This window comes from Solanum dulcamara, chromosome 6 (assembly GCF_947179165.1).
Source record: "Solanum dulcamara chromosome 6, daSolDulc1.2, whole genome shotgun sequence".
Classification (NCBI taxonomy): domain Eukaryota; kingdom Viridiplantae; phylum Streptophyta; class Magnoliopsida; order Solanales; family Solanaceae; genus Solanum; species Solanum dulcamara.
In genome coordinates, this window is record NC_077242.1 from 32,825,283 (window position 1) to 32,840,307 (window position 15,025).

At 33.4% G+C, this 15,025-nt stretch overlaps 1 long non-coding RNA gene across 11 annotated transcripts; it reads right to left on the reverse strand.

Moving 5' to 3' along the window:
• Nucleotides 1-372: 372 nt before the first annotated feature.
• LOC129893437 (uncharacterized) lies at nt 373-12,866 on the reverse strand. 11 transcript variants are annotated; one of them, XR_008767439.1, is made up of 13 exons: nt 12,700-12,866; nt 12,090-12,200; nt 9,940-10,081; nt 8,471-8,933; nt 6,665-8,361; nt 5,695-6,553; nt 5,394-5,457; nt 3,643-4,266; nt 3,363-3,565; nt 2,087-2,166; nt 1,893-2,000; nt 1,426-1,794; nt 373-606 (listed from the first exon to the last, which is right to left on the reverse strand). It is a non-coding gene; the product is annotated as an uncharacterized LOC129893437 (long non-coding RNA). The 11 variants fall into 11 exon arrangements; XR_008767442.1 differs by having other exon boundaries at nt 3,643-3,883; nt 3,951-4,266; nt 6,665-8,933; XR_008767441.1 differs by having other exon boundaries at nt 6,665-8,933; nt 9,940-10,078.
• Nucleotides 12,867-15,025: the final 2,159 nt, after the last annotated feature.

The following is a 15,025-nucleotide window of genomic DNA, read 5'->3' on the forward strand; positions in this document are numbered from 1 at the left end:
TACCACCACTACTAGAAATTTGACCTACTGCAACATTTAAACTACCGTTGCAATAGGCCATACTTCCATTGCAGTAGCTCTATGGCCACGGTTAAGGCAACAGCTACAACAAATCGCATAACAATAGATCTATTGCTATGATGTACTCCGACGGTCTATAAAAGAGTTTCCTTAGATATCCCTATTATGACGGTTTCCTCATTAATTAATTGCCATTGGTTAACCTTTTGGTGGGACGGTGATGCAAGAAATTAAGCTTTTGCAATGAACAATATTAGGCTACTACAACGAATAATATTAGCCTATTGCAATAGATATATAAGTATTACTGAAAGCAATAATTTTATATAACATAAAATGCACATAAATCGATCACCACAAAAGAAACTATTCATTACCAAAATTACTATCCAAGATCCTGATTAGGTAATATTGATAAAAGTAAAATATACATATTTTTTGACCATTCAAAAAAGGTGAAACACACCACAGTTTTCAATTCTCAAAATTAAAAGATTTCTAGAACGTAGGTAAAGTTAACATCAACACGATCCATCTCCCACGTCAAGTCTTCTGTACTACTTTTGTCCCCTCCAATTTCATCACCTACAATTAATGAAAATACTAAATAAATCAATATGAGCACTAAATTCTTCTTTTGGTCTAACAGCAGTTAGATCATATATATAGTTGAATCTGGTTGCAAGAGGAAGAAAGAAAAAAGAGGACGAAGCAAGTTAACACTAAAACACAATCAATTCTTTCTAATTTCTCTGATGGCTCCTTTTCAACATGCTAGACACATTAAATGCCAAAAAATTAGCAGCAAGTAAATAACTCACAACCAACAAGGTTGATCCTAGAAAATACTCAACTAACCAAACGGCCGACAAGGCCACCATAAGAGTAAATAGCTAACAACAAGGCTGAAAAAGCCCGTGCTCAACAATCTGACATTTGTAACAAGACTACAAGTATGTAAGAGTTAGTAGAACATCCATTCATGATATGAGCATACCCATAAACACCAAATCTAATAATATACAATGCAACAGCAGAGGCCATTTCTAATATAAAAAATCAAAAAGAATTTCCTTTCTTTTGATGGCAGGAAACTTTTCATTTTTTCCTCAAAGATGGCAAGAAACTGCTGAAGTGTATTCATTCAAGCTTTTCATTTTCATTTAACCATATCCATTGGACTAAGCCACTAACTCACTATTATTCAGCTTTTCATTTTCTCCTGGTTAATCAAGGTCTTTTGCAACTACTAAAGTGTATTGATTCAAACCGATTTTATCTGAATCAGAGAAAAAAAAGAGTCACAACAGAAAATTGAACAAAGAGAAAATAGAGTTCGAATAGAGAAGAAGAAGAAGAAGGAGAAGGAGGAGGAGGAGTAAATAGAGAATTAGCGACACTAACCTTGATTAACCGTTTGTGCAGAAGTAGCTTCTCTTGTTGAAGGAACGGACAACGCTGCTAGTATGTTTGGATCAACTAATACTGCTTGCTAAAGTTGTGAAATTACATCTGCCGAAACTTCCTGTCGCATAGTTTTCTTTTGTTCCTCCATTTGTTTCTCCATTTTTTGCAACCTTTCTTCCATTTGTTGCACTACATCATTTGTTGCATTTAAAGCTGGTCTATAATTGTCAATTTTTGTTTTTAAAGTAGTCTTTGTAACCCTCGCTCCATATAGTCTGAGACGTCTTCAGCACCCATGACGGCTGAAAATGCATCAACAGACTGACCATTTGCACTTATTTGTACTTCAACTTCCTCCATTTCAGCCTAAAAGCATATCCAGTAGTCACAGTCATACATATAAATTAAAGTTTAGAATAAATATTGATCTCAATAAAAAAATTGTAAATCGACAGTATTCATACAATTTTACTAATTGTGTTTTCATTCGAAGCTTTGTACAAACGCTCTGGTTTCCTTGTTCTTGTGGCCACAAAGATCTCCTTTTGTTATATAGTTTCCTTATCTTTTTCCTAGTCACATAAAAATGGATATCAAAAATTGCTTAAATCACATATGAAGACTTGATAATAAATAAGAGAACACATCAATTTATTACGGAGTAAAGCAAAACTTTGTTTGCCAGTAGTGTGGATTCATTAGCTTTTGCCGATTTGCAGTATTTGTTTCAGACATTTTCTGCAAATAAATGAAACAACAATATTAATTGAAAGCATATGGTTGCTACAAAATGTACTAGACGAGGTCAATGTTCCCTATTTCTAACACCAAAAGGTAAACTTAAATGCTAAACCAGTGTAAGATAAGTTGAATATTAGAACAGTCATCTAAAAACTGAAGTCTCTGTAACTGGCTATATGGTTCATGCTCTTTGATACTGGTTAATTGAATGCTATATGGTTCACTACTAGTAAGCTGAACGCTATATTTTGTTGTAATTAAACAAGAACTTTCACTAAATAGTATACACTATAGGAAATATAAAATAAAGGCAGTAACTAAATAGTATGCTTTCCCTTCTCAGTTGGATACAAAAAACGGCTTCACAGTGAAGATTTAGATCACCAAATACAGTAATTTTAGATCAAAAAAATCATTTTTACATTTGTTTAACAAATAGCAAACCTCTGTGCTACATGAACTTTCTCAAAATTTATGTTTTTTGTTACTATCCTAAAGGTATATGTGGACTTCTCTATTATTTCTCCTCATCTGCATAGCTTTTTCTTCCAAGTCATGGGTAGTATTTTATTTTCTCCAAAGCACAGTAATCATAGTTCTGTTTGTTCATCAGTTTGTTCAATAGGACCGTGCTTTCTTTCATTGTTTTTAGATGTAAACCCACATGTTTGCCATGTGCTTTTTCCTTTATTCTCCATCATTTGTTGTATTAGGCCTTTCATGATATATATATCACCAGCTCTAAGTATTGTAACATGAGAACATGCTTAAGAGATTGATTTCGCCGATCGAGGTAGGTAAGCACAAACCCAGAAACTGGAGAAAAGAGTTTTACCATTTTTTTTCAATCTCACTTGGTGAATATGCTCGCAAATATGTGTACGTGCATATTTTCAAGCACAGGATAATCTCGTCTTATGCACCGACACATCTGTCAAGCTTTTTGAAACTGTAGTATACAAGTTACTATAGTTTGAGAAACAACTTCTAATTTATGTCTGTTGTATGTATTTGAGAAACGAAATCTAATTTAAAACCAAGATTGATTCTCAAAAAGCACCTTGAGAGGGATTAGATAGAAAGGAAGCAATAGAAAAAATAAATAAGCTACTGCAATATCGTAGCAGAAGAGAGACGAAAGAAAGAAAAGAAAAAAATAAGCTAAAAAATTGTGATTTTGAAATACATTTTACCTTGAATTTCTCAGACTTCCAATATTTGAGGAGCTCTCTAAACTGACATTCTGGAATATGACCCGATTTTTCGCCATTTGAACTTCATCATTGTCATATAGGTCATAATAATTTGTCTTTAACTCACTTCTATGCCTTCTCCAAGCATCTCGAATTGTTACCAAAGTCCATTTTTTTGCAGCTTCAGGAATAATGTATTTCTCCTACAATTTGGTGTCATTCACTTAGTCAATAAATGTAAAATACTTCAACAAATAATTAATTATTGAAAACTTCAAACCTTGGTATACTCCCATAAATCCTTTTTAGTGTCCATTCTCCTCCAATAAAGTATATCAAAGGGGAAAGGGTCGCAGTTCTTGCCAATGTGCCTAGGAAGCTACTTAACTCTGTTACAACATCATCAGTAGGACCAACAGGTTGATTCTTGCTGTTTAGTAGGATCAATTTACGCTCTTTTTGGGCAGGTACTTTAGGCATTTGCGTTCTACCTCTTTTATTTTGTGTGGGAAGGCCTTCAGCTATAAGAAAATACAAGAAAATAGAAATCATGGATGAATTCAATAATTTTCTAGGCTTATATGTTACCTTGTTCTTCAGGTTGTTCATTTGTTGGAGCGACAGAATTCATTTGCACTTGATTCTCTAAAGGTCGCTCCTCTAGAGGATGCTTCTCTACAAATTGCCCATTTGCTTCAGATGGTGGTGCTACAGGTTGTTGTTCTTCAATTAATTTTAGCAGATGCCCTTTCTCTGATTCTATAGCTTGAACAATTTTATTTGTTGTCAATAAACGTCTTTTTTTATTTGCCAAAAATGGTAATGATCCAGGTTTAGCATATGTCTTGTTTTCTGCTTTTTTGTATTTATTTGAAGGCTCTTGTTGACTCATGACTATCTAAATCTGTGTAAAAAAGTGTTAAAAGTTATTTGTTCGCATAAGACTGAACAAGTTAAAAAAGTGTGGAAGGTACACCAAGATATTAAAATTCATGTTAGAATGTTAACTTTATAGTCCACAAAACGTTTTCCTAACATATGTGATATGCCTATTTAAGTCAAAATCAATAGTCTAGCAGAAAAAGACATTCTTGGGCAGCAAGCTACTATTTTTTTTTCTTTTTTGACAAGTAAAAAACATTACTATTTCTTATATCCCATATTAGCCCCATCTCATGCCCCACTTCCACCAGTTTAGGAGCCTAAAGAGCCTATTCTCTATGTTAGCCACCGCATTTTAATTTTTGGAATGAACCAGCCTCATTGTTCTGATACTGTTTGCAGTTATTAGTTCTTTCAAATGAGTGAAAGTTAATAAGATAAGCACCAAGGTGAAGAACCAAGTAAGAAACTCTCACCTCTTCATAACTATAGATTTCTACGCACGATCACTTCTAGAAAGGCTGACAAGATCTAAAAGGAAATATCATATCTGATGAGTAGAAATGACCAATACTTTTAATAAGTTTTAGAGCAAGAACCTCAAGCAATAAAGAGACCACAAAAGAGAACAGCAGGAAAACAGAATATTTGTTCGAACCGATTTGCCTCTCGAAGACGTGGAAGTAGTACAGCAGATATAATCCAAATACTAGTTCAGGGGTAGAAGAAAAGGTAAAAGCTAAAATCAACTACAAACCTGCTTTCTTATTCCATAAAAAATTAAAGAAAGATATGAGAACTACCATGGTCATTTCAGAAAACATTTAAAGACTTAAGTTTCTTAATGCCAAAGAACGACAGAACATCATAGGGCAGCTTTGGACAGAGATAGAGAAACTTGATCTATGGATAGTATTTATAGCTTGTCCTACACAATATTTGACTTGATTGGTGGGAGGGGTTTTTAATCCATGCAAAATGAAGAAGTATAGCAAAGACATTAACAGAGAATCTTAATAACTAATATAGCTATAGTCCCAGCATGTTTTTACAGTAAAGAAAAACTACACAATAAATAATAATAAATCAAACATCTTGCACTAGCAAATGAGCAGCAATTCAGAATCTGAGAAATAAAGAGACTAGAACCTGGAGTTATGTTGGTCTACTGTGGAGTTGAAGAATCCTCAGAGAAATTGTAGAAAGAAAAATACTGAAAATGAATAAGAGAGAAAAATGAATTAACAAAAGTACTAATCTCAAAAGAAGAAATGTAAGACTAGAAAGAAAATTTTCATAATATAGCTAACACTTCATAGCACATGCATATTACTGAAGTTGCACTAATTTAAAACAAAATTGAAAAATAAGCTCATTAATAGACCGGAAAAGACAAATTTCATAATGTAGCTAACACTTCTAGCAACTCAAAAGGGAATTTAGTACTCACTAAAAAAAAAAGAAGACTATACATCTAAACAAGTTCGGAAGATCCTTTGACAATCATCAGCCTCCATCCAATCCCAATCAGTATCATCTAAATCATCCTCCTCTTCCGATGTTTCCATAGTTACATACTGTGAATGTTGTGTAAGGGAAGGTACATCAATGATATCAACAGGGAGATCTTCTCTCGACCACCTCACATCAACATCGAGAAATCTTTCTGATGAACCAACATCATCATTAGTTTCACTCCAAAATGTTTCTTCAATATTAGGAAAATTCTCTTCCTCCAAATCATATAGTTCAACAGGAACTTTATTTCTTGCATAATAAATATTTTTCTCAATTGGTTCTTCCACATAAAAAACTTGATATACACTTGAGATGCTAGTACAAAAGGATTATTCGTGCTGCATTTTTTGTTGAAGTACACTCAAGTCAAACCATATTCATCGACTTCGTTGCGAAACCAATCACATTTGAATAGTACAACACTAAAACAACCCCAATAATCAATATCAATGATATCCTGAATAATTCCATAATAGAAAACCATTCCACCGATAGGATTTTGATCCCTAGCACTAGCAAAACTATCTGTTGTTGCTGACAAAGCCACTTCACTATTTTGAGTCTTGCATGGGGCATCCCGTGTCTTTGTATGAAATCGGTATCCATTAATGAAATATGCAGTATATCTTTTAGCCACAAAATTAGGCCCTTTAGCTAGCCATTTTAAATGATTAGACACTTCAATATTTTTAACTTTTTCCCTAAACCAATCGCCAAATTCTCTGCTATGGATTTGTGCTTTTACCCATGCATTTCCTCTGGTGCGATTATCAATTAAATCTTTATGTTCCCTGCAAGCACTTATTGTAATTTAATCAATATATATTTTTATAAATGAAATTTAAAAGACACTATCACAACATATAGATGAAGTTCAAAATCAAACGACTATTTTATCTTACTTGATGAATGTCTCTACTTGTTCATCTCTAGTATTGAATAAAGCATATCGATATATGCTTCAAACCACTCCTGATTCTCCATGTCAAAAGGCTTGCCTTTTCTTTTATTCTTACTTCCGATTGGATGACCTGTCTTAGGAAATAAAAGTGAAAAATCATCTACCTCTGTTTGAATGTCCTCCTCATCCTCGGTTTGATACCTACTGAATCTTGTCTTCACCCCATCAGGAAGGTATCTTGAACAAAAGGTCAAACATTCTACAGCTGAAAACCCCTCTACTATTGATCCTTCTGGATTTTTTCGATTACGAACAAGCCCCTTGAAGTTACACATATTTCTTTCAGTAGAATACATCCAACGCAAATGAGTCGGGCCCCTAGGCTTAATTTCATCTACTAAATGGATAGGCAAATGTGTCATTATATCAAAAAAGGATGGAGGAAAAATCTTTTCAAGGTCACATTCTATATCTATGATTTCAGCCTTCATCTTGTCAAGATCCCTTCTTCTTATAACCTCACTACATATGGCTTTAAAAAAATTCTCCAACCTAATCAAGACCAAAGACACATTCTTGGGTAAGATTTTCCTTACTGCGACCTGGAGCAAGTAATGCATTATGAAATGAACGTCATGTCTTTTGTATCCTGATACTTTCATCTCTTCAATTTGCACATGACTTGACATATTAGAGGCACACCCTTTTGGTAATTTGGCATCTTTTAAGACGGTGCAAAATATCTTCTTCTCCTCTGGTTTCATGGAGAAACAAGCTTTAGCCAAATGAATGTTTCCAATATCACAATCTTTTATTGGTTGAAGCTCTTTGCGTAGTCATATTGAAAATTTATGTGATCTTTGGACTTTACAAGTATATCCAATAAAGTTCCAATCAAACTATCACAAATATTCTTCTCTATGTGCATCACATCAAGATTGTGCCTCAATTTGTTTGTTGCCTAATATGGCAATTCAAAAATATGGATTTTTTTTCCATGAACCATCATTCTTTCATTTTCTTTTCTTTTGGCTCTTTTCAAAAACACTATTGAATTCAGCATATCTTCAAGCACTTGTACGCCTGATAAGGGAGTAGGTGCAGCTTTATGCTCCTCTTTTCCATCAAATGATTTCTTATCTCTTCTAGTTGGATGATCACGAGGCAAAAATGCCCTATGACCCATGTAACACATCTTATGACTATGTTTGAGATATTGGGAACAACTATTATAGTTGTAAGTGGGGCATGCCCATCTTCCCTTGGTGCTCCATCCGGAAAGCATAGCTAGTGCTGGAAAATCACTTATTGTCCATAATAACGTTGCACGCATAGTAAATGTTTGGTTAGTTTCAACATCATATGTTTTCACTTCCACTTTCCATAGTTCCTTCAACTACGCAATTAGTGGTTGTTAGTATACATCTATATCATTTCTAGGATATGATGGACCTGGAATAATCATTGACAACATTATATACTCCGACTCCATGCAAATCCACGGCGATATATTATAGTTCATTAACATAAATGGCCATGTGCTATGGGAAATGCTCATAGTTCGGAATGGATTGAAACCATCGCTTGAAAGACCCAATCTAACATTACGAGCATCATTAGCAAAGTCAGGGTGCAAGGAATCAAAATCCTTCCAAGCTTCCCCATCACCTTTTTTGCCTTGTAAAAAGACTCGGGTATCTGAGAAAATGGAAATGCCTCTTTTATCAAGTCTAACAAGTCTGAAAAGGCTACATCACTCAACCTATGAAGGAATTTAAAAAAGTATAATATGATGGTGAAACTCAACTTAGAAAAATTCTTACACCCTGGATACAACTCTTGTTTCCGTTCCTCCACTAATTTAAAAAATCTTTTTGCATCTTCAGACGGTCCCTCTCTCACTCCTTCATGCCTCATGTCATCTTCTATATTTTTAAAAGTATCATGAAGTAGTTTATCAATATCATCATGCATGTCGGAAGTTTCATCATCATTGGTTGGATGTGGTGCATTTCTTGAGGAAAATCTTTCTCCATGGAAAGCCCATTTGGTGTATCCATGAACAAACCCATGACAAATCAAGTGATCCTCCACCACATTTCGACAATGCCAATAACGATTAAAGCACTTCTTACAAGGGAATAATATTTCATTTCCTTGGGAAGCTCGTTCAAATGCCTTATCAAGAAAATCATTAACTCCACGAATATATTTATTGGTGGATCTTTGGAGATCCATCCAATCTTTATCTCCAATATCCATTGAATATCCTACGTGACATGAGAAAAATATTAAAGCCAACAAATTCATGAGTACAAGCAGTATCAAGAGACTTAATCTTTCAAAGTTTCAAGATATTCTTTTACCTTATTGTTTATAACAAAATCATGATTGTAAATGATCTGATTAAGGTCATTAGATAAGTGAAATTTAGTTACATAACATATATTTAATAGATAATTGGACAAATAAATGCTATTTATACATTTAGTTACATATTTTACTATCTGTAGAAAAAAAGATAAGAAACATAGAACACAGAAGGCAATCCAGGAAGATGTTCTTATGGTTTCTGCTTGAGAAATCAAGAAGGAGACCTTGTTTATGCCCAAGGAGAGGAAATTCAGGAAGGGACAAACATAGAGGCTGAAGCTACTGCAATAAAGGAAGCAATTGTTCACTGTGTAACAGTTGGTTTAAATCACATTTGTCTGGAAAGAGACTCACTAATGCTCCTTATGGTCCTAACTATGGTATGGGAAGTACCCTAGAACATTGTTGTGACAATAGAGGATATATGGTACATATCACAGCTATGCAAGGTTCAAATCCAACATGTATATAGAGAAGGGAATAAGCTAGCTGACTATATAGCTATCTTAGCTCTGAAAAATTCAGGCAGACTAGTATTTAATTTACTTCAAGGATTTAAACAGTCATGCAAGAAAGCTACTCAACATAGACAAACATCAGATCCCAAATCTAACAATCAAGACCAATTAAATAACTAGAGACAGGGATATGAGAATAGGGAGTATATCATACGTCACATGATAGTCATATTTTTTATTGTTGCAACAAGATCCACAGTCAACACATTTTACCAATTACATCAACAACAATTAACAACCATCAGATTGTCAAATCTGGAAACAAAATGCCAAGCATTTGGTGTTCAAAATCCAGTACATTTTGTTGCACAAGCTAAAGAGAGAGGAAAATGAGAAGAACAAGATGAAAAGATGCTTGAACAAGAAGACAAAGTTGGGAACTTACCAGCGACTGAGGAACAACAGGCGGTGGCTTTCTTGGCAACTTTTCGGCAATTCCGATGACTGTTCATCGGCTTTGGAGATGAGATGCGGACCAAACTTAGCTCTTCAGTCAACAAGGGACAACAACAATTATCTGAAAACTTCTGATGGGCCAAGAATATAAACTTTTAAAAGCACATAATCAGTAAATCGATACTCATTAAATTAAATCAAATCAATTAAACACGAACACCCCAAATAGAGATATGAAACCTTCAATCACTTAAGTCTCATCCTAGCAAATCAAACTTGTAAGCAATTAGTGAACTCCATGAGTTTTAAACTTTAATAAAAGAAATAACTTAAGGAAATCAAACAAAAGGACTATATATTGATTTTTGAACTATAATATATAGTGTAGTAAATCTATCTTACATTAAGCCGAGGTAGCCAAAACACAAATGTTTACAATTATTAGTCTCACGAATGAAATCACTACTCTTGTAAGCTTTTTTATATTTTTAAGAAAGAAAAGAAATGAACCACATATCAGATTTTATATGAAGAATCAAAAACCCTAGTTAGAACAAATAGGAGTTCTTCCAACTTGCTGAAAATAGATCTATTCTTTAAAGAATCAACAAAGAACGTCAACAAATAGGAGACTAACATCAGCAATTAAACATGATGCCCCAATTAGAACAAATAACATAGATTTCAGACATACCCATTAGTTATCAGACAAACCCATTTGTTATTCTTTAAGATTTTTTAAAAACCCTTCAATGGAATTTCTGATTTTGAAAAATAATACATGCACTACAAATTAGAGACAATGGGGACTTAGAAATCATGAAATAGACAGAAACTTAAAAGTCATACCACTGGAGGTGCAAAAGTTTGTTGTGAAGACAACCATGACAGAAGAACGCTATCATAGAAGACCACTGAAAAAACTTTGAGATCGTAGAAGAACTCCGGTGAAAAAGATTGTCTTCATAGGAGCTCGTCGTATAGTTCACCGTCAAAGCTCGTTTCTCTTTTAGAGGATTTGGTTCTCTTCACTAACGAAGATGACCTTTGGATTTTGAAAAAATTCTAAAAGAGTTTCTTTTATTACTTTTTTAATTAATTGGAATGAAAAAATTTCTTAGGTACTCTAAATTATTGGAGGGAAATATATTTTTGGGACATAAATTGCAAGTACAATATTTTTTCATAAATTAACAATTGCCATAAGTCCTCCATTGCGACGACTATAAAACTCTGTTGCCATAGAACCTCTGTAGCAATAGTTGTTGAGATGATACCACGGTTTATTTTAACAATTGTCCTTTTAGATTCAACGATCTATTGCAACGATTGTGTAACTGATGCAAAATAAGAGTTGCGCTAGCTCTTAGAGCCATGGCAGGGGTAAAACCAACCACCAGAATTTAGCAAAGGAATGCACCCAAGATGGGTGCATACCATAATAACCCCCAAACCAATCTGAACCACGAAAATAGGTTTGCCACGCCATTTCACAATAACAGTTGTACCAGGTTCAATCTTGAAAAGATCCACTTCAATAGAAGCAAGGGCAAGAACAATGAAGCTCAAATCCATAACTACTTATCATGCCAATGAGTCTCAAATAAAAACATATATACATCCTAAAACATCTAATCCATGTAGCTAAGAAAACTAAAATGCCCAAATTTAGATCAAACACTAGCTAATTATAGTTTTCAGTTAGAAGGGGTGATATTTATGAGCCATGAAAAATTGAGCACGAAATATCATCTAAAGTCAAGGTTACAATACGAAGGTAAACCACCAGTAGGAGTTTCTTTATCAAATAACTCCAGGAAGGCAAGAAGCAATAACATGTCAAACATTTAGAAGGTCAGGAAGTGAACAAAAGCCATTTTGTGAACCAGCCCACTCTAAGAAGGTCCAATGGTATTCTAAAAAAAGTAACAAGTTGGATAATACAACAAAAGATAAGTAAAATTGGTCATAGTTTATATCTAACCTTGAATTTTTCAGAGTCCCAATATAATACACAAATGAACTGAGGCAACCAATGTAAGAAAATTTCAAGACAAATCAAAATGGGCTATTATGAGTTTGTTCTAAATTTGATGGAGATAAGAAACTGTAAAAACTTTAAAATAACATAATAAATACCTTCAATGGAGATAAGTAATGTGAAGTTTGTTCTCTGTTTGATGAATATATGCAACTAGAGGAAGCTTTAGGGATGAAGACCTTGCTGAAAGTGTAGGTTGCTGGAGTTTCCTGAATTGAGAAACTAAAGTCAGAAGAAACAGATTTATTAGACCCTTATAGTAGCAATAAATTTCACAATAGCTACTTACAGAATAAGACCTAAGTAAATTTTTACCCACACAAAATATCCAACATCAACAACAACAAATATATAGTCAGAAACAAAATTTCACCATAGCTACCAACAAAAATTTGGTCACACAAATCAAGCTAAAAAGAAATTAAGACCCATAGATTTAGCAATAAATTAAGACCCACAAATTTAGCTCATGCAACAGGAAATCCAACAATTTCAGCAAAAATTTTTAGACCCACACAGTACCAATACTCAAACGGGAAAACCCTTTAACAATTTAGGTCAAATTTATCCATCTGAAGAAATATATAAAAATAAACCTCAAAGATTAAAGATAAAAGAAGAGATTGAAGAACAAAACATCAAAGGTTCTCTGCTTTGGCAAAAATCACATAGAGAAACAAACCCCAAATCATAGAATCTCAAAATAACCTGCTAAAATGAAAAATATTTATCCTTTAGTCATTTCCTACAAGATTCCTACTTGGGTTGGTCTAAAGAGAGAAGAAAAATGATGGGTTCTAGGTTCGTCTACAACGATGAAGAGAGAACTAAGTGAGAAGCGTGCCTTTGAACTACTAGGTTTAGGGCTTTGAACTATGGGTTTAGGGCTGGCAGTTCGGCATTTGGTTCGATATTTTTAAAGTTTGTGTTCGATAATTTGATAATTGATAATTTAAAGTATATATAAAATATCGAACTTTCAAACTTCGGTTCGGTAATTCGATAATCGGTAAATCAAACTTCAATTTGGTATGGTATTCGATAATACCATATTTTTTTAATAGTTAATGTATAATAAAAATTTATCCGCATTTAATATTTACATTAACCTAAAGAATACATATCTTAACTTACATTTTTATTACTACACCATAATTAAGTAATATATGCATTTTAACTTACCAAATATCGAAATCAAAATTGCTCTGAAGCCACATTCTGCGGAGGAAAAATGATACATCGTAAATAAAGAGAAAATAATTTATGAATAGATACAGAATAAAAAAATATTACCATGTAATAAAAATGATGAAAAAGAGTGAAAACAATGTTATCCATAGTGTACGCGTTTGAAAGTGTGCATATAGTATGCTGTAAATGTGGAAAAGTTGAAATGAAAATGGTAAGGAAAATAAAAAAATGGGATAGTTTTCTCTTACTAAACTCTTATCTTTTTGGTAATTTTTCTTCTTTTTTTCCCATTTTTTTGTATTAATAAAAAAAAAAAATTGGTATTCGGTATTTTCCGAATACCGAAACCGAAATACCAAATACCGAAATTGAAATACCGAATTTTATATTTCAGTACCGAATACCGAATCGAATTATCGAATATCGAATATCGAAATACCGAAATAGCCAATTCGATTCGGTAATTCGGTTTTCGGTATTTTATGCTCATCCCTAACTAGGTTTGTCTAAAGAGAGACGTGAGAACTAGGTTGTTGTTTTTGTTAAAGAAAAGAAAAGAAAATGTCTAAAATTGAGAAATGGATTCCTTTATTTTCATTGGCGGTCTATGAAAATAAACGAGGAAAATTGTGGAGGGAGTAAATAACCGTTCCAATGCCTAATTTTTTTCATACACCCGTTGCCATAGAGGGCTTTACGTGACGGTTTAAATAATCGTTGCTATAGGTGATTCTATAGCAACGCTTTTAATAAAGTTGCAACAGTTTTATGGCTAAATCGTAGCAATAACATCCGAACCTTTTGGCAATGGTTTGAACTATTGCAATAGATACTCTATAGGAATAGTTTGCAGTTCGTTGCTAAAAAATATGTTGCCATAGGCTCAATTTCTAGTAGTGCACAGATTGTGGTGCCTTTGACGGTCCGTGATGATGACTCGTGATGGATCCTAGTTTTAGTTAAATGAAAGGTATTTCAGTCATTCTCTATTCTTTCATTAATGTATGTAAACGTTTTTGGGAATAGATTCATTATTTAACTGTCCAAAATACTCCTAAATACATTCTTTTCCCTCATAAACTCTAAGATAACTTTTAAGACTTCTCTCCCAAGGTTCCTTCAAGAGTTCATTTTCTTCATCATTTTTTGTCTAGGGTTTCTTCAAGAACAAGTCTCCTTTTTCAATTTCAAGTTCAAATTTATTCAAAGTATGTGGAGATTGATCCATGGATTCCTTTCACACATGGAGTCCCAAGGTTTTCTATTCGAAATCTCATTAATTTCAATTGGGTTTGTAACCCTAGTTTGATGAATTGCATTGGCTTGTTTCAATTATGTTTTTAATCATTATAGATGATCGTTATAAGTATGTTTCTACATTAATTGCACAATTTGAAGTTGAATTATGAATGCCTCTTCATGAAGCTATTTTCAATTATGGTTTACATGAAGTATGATTATAAAATTCAACGATTTCAAGTATTCTTGTGATTTCATCCAAATTGACTATGTATATGAGTTTTACTCTAAATTCAAGTATGAATTATGGTCATGAATTATAATTATGTTAAAGCTATGAATTCCATGAAATTTATGAAGAAAGGTAACTTACGATCCTTAATTGGTGACCTAGGAACCTAATGACATGAATTATGCACGTATAATATTGAGATGTTGAAAGACTTATACTCACATTACAAGTATGACATGAAAATGAGCTAATCTATGAGTCATGAAGTTTATGAAAAAGTTATGATATATAATAAATATGATTACTATGTTATGTATTAAATGGGATTTGACTTAGCACCAAATGATGACTTCAGGTGGGGGCTCGACTTAC